Source organism: Silene latifolia, chromosome Y, assembly GCF_048544455.1.
Source record: "Silene latifolia isolate original U9 population chromosome Y, ASM4854445v1, whole genome shotgun sequence".
NCBI classification, from domain to species: domain Eukaryota; kingdom Viridiplantae; phylum Streptophyta; class Magnoliopsida; order Caryophyllales; family Caryophyllaceae; genus Silene; species Silene latifolia.
The window spans coordinates 323506406-323509143 of NC_133538.1; positions in this window are offsets into that span (position 1 = coordinate 323506406).

Consider the following 2738-nt stretch of genomic DNA (forward strand, 5'->3'; position numbering starts at 1 on the left):
AAACAAAATGTTTAACTCCAGGGAGGGTATGTATAACTGTAGACTTACTTTCCACTGTGAAAGTTTTAAAGAGGGTATGTGCAACTCTTATAACATATTAAAGGATTGATTAGGACCATACCATATGACGGATACCGAAGAAAGACGAACGAAAAATCGCGCAATCCTCTGCCTCCAATCGATTAAGCAACAAGGACCAACACTCAATCACTTTTTCATCCATTGGCGTCTCAGGGAGCATAGACAACATTTGCAACCTATTAATTGTTCCGTGTCGGCCGTAACTCACAAGTGGTTCACTGTAGTTCAGACAGCAGGTGTTAATCAGGCTATGACGTATACTAAATGGGAAGGTAACTGCTATTAAAATGACTGCATAACTTCACTGATGAAACGTATAACTGCAGTTTAGGAATGTGTAACTCCATTAACGATATATATAACTTCAGTGATGAAACATATAACTCCATGTATTACTCTAGGTATAACTCCAGTCCTCTAATGTATAACTCCAAAGTATAAATTGTACAACTCTGAGCATATACTGTAACTCTATATTGATATAGCTTAATATGATAAAACATTAGGATTTTAGACAGCTTACTCATTTGGATATTTGTAGTCATCAAGGAAAACGTAATCAGCCACTTGTTTGCGATACACCGGGATATCCCTAGTTAATGCCTTGTTCATCTTCAGCATCTTGGCGACCACGGTAAGGTTGGCGTCTGGTTCCCCGCAATATTTGGTGCAACCAAGGCCATCGCCCTTACCCCGGGAGCGGCTATTAACAGCGGAGAGGGCCCGACTGGACGGCGTCCGGCCCAGGGCTACTTTGGAAGGTGGAGTCTGGAAGGTTGAACTGACCTTAGAGCAAGGTCGTTTAGCAGAACTATTCTCTCCGGCGTTTCCAACACCTCTCTTCCTTCCACTTGTGTTGCCGGCTGACCTCTGTTTATCACGCACCTCCTCCAATTCACGGTCTTTAAGCTCCTTAAAAGCTGATACCCTGGATAACACATCTTCCCTGTCCAAGTTAATGTCACTGAGGACAAGGGTTGCAGCAATTTCCGCTCGCATGAGGTCATTGCTTTCCTCAGTCCCTAGGGTACAGTCGAATGGCTCTCCACGGTGCATGACAACATATGAACCATGACGTATGGACCCACGTCATTGGCGGTATGTCCCCGCTCCCTGCCATTGAATTTAATGTTGACAAAAGGGAACCCTTCAACTCTCTTGCCTTTGTCGAGCCCTTTGTAGGCCATATACTTTCCCATTGCATCGGCCTGGCGGAAGTTAGGCAAGGCGTTTAAAAGGGGAAGACGTATTAACAAAACAAACGGAGTGATAATTAATCTAGTCACCAGGTTTATAAGTCTTACGATGTACGCGCAATCCCTCCGTATGGTAATTTCAGAAGATCGTCCTCGTAAGAACGGTTATCAAGATACTCGATCCGCTCGAGAGAGGAAATTTATGCAAATGCAAGAGTAATGATCTTCATCGCCGATTGCTTACGGACGAAAACCTACAAACATGCACCAAAAATCTAAGAGTTTTAAAACATAATTAGCAGATTAGAGGCATACATTTTGTGCGTAGTTGGAGTTATACATTCTATGGTTAGAGTTATACATTATATGTGTAGAGTTGTACATTTAATTTCCGAGTTATACAAAGATATTCTTGCGATTGTACATTATGTGCACTAAGCGGATGCCTGGAGTTATACATTATAATCTTGTATATGCTTACGGTTGTACTCTATGTGCGATGAGTTATACATTCTATGGTTAAAGTTATACATTATATGCCTAGAGTTATGGAGTGAAGTTAGCCACTCATCAAAACTCTATGCATATACTGTATAACTCTAGACAAATAATGTATAACTTCAGCCCTAGAACGTATAACTCTAGTAATTCTGAAAGCTAAAGTTATATACTGTATAACTCTTGCAATAGGATGTATAACTCTAGCCATAAAATCTATAACGTAAGCATATACGAGTGTAGTGTATAACTCCAGGTATTACTCTAGGTAAAACTCCATGCCTAACTCTAAAGCATATATTGTACAACTCTAAGCATATCTTTGTTAAACTCTACGAAAATAATGTATAATTCCAGTATGTAAATGTCTCTATATTGATATCTGAGCTCACCATATCGGAGTCCAGTTGGAATGGACTAGGACACGACTCTTGCCACATGTCCCACGAGTAACAAAAGCCTTCAGAATGATCAACAACCAAGTTTTTCTTCCTGCCTTGCCAAATGTCAATTGCTAGGGCCTATAAAAATGATAGACGGGGTTGGCGACTTGTATCACAAGGTACGTACAGGTTGTCACAAAATAACTTGCGGAGTTCGAGCACACTTACAGCGTGACTTAGGCCAAAGAAACAGCGCGAACTTGAAACAGCTGCGGTGTTCGCGTGCGTAAGCTGATTGAGTAGCACGGACCAGCAGTCGATGACATTTCCCAGAATCTGTTTCCCGGGCATCAACGACTGGAGATCAATACGCGTTATGCAGTTTGGACAGGGATATGTGACCAATTGTTCCCTACAAAGGATTAGCAAAATTGAGACACGCAAAGAAAGGGAATGCATTCATGGCTTGTTTGTCTGTCGTATTGAAATATAGGTAAAACTTATCTTTTACTTACGATTTATTATGGTCGTGGAATTCATCAAAGACATAATCCATTACATCCTTCCTCATCCCGAACAC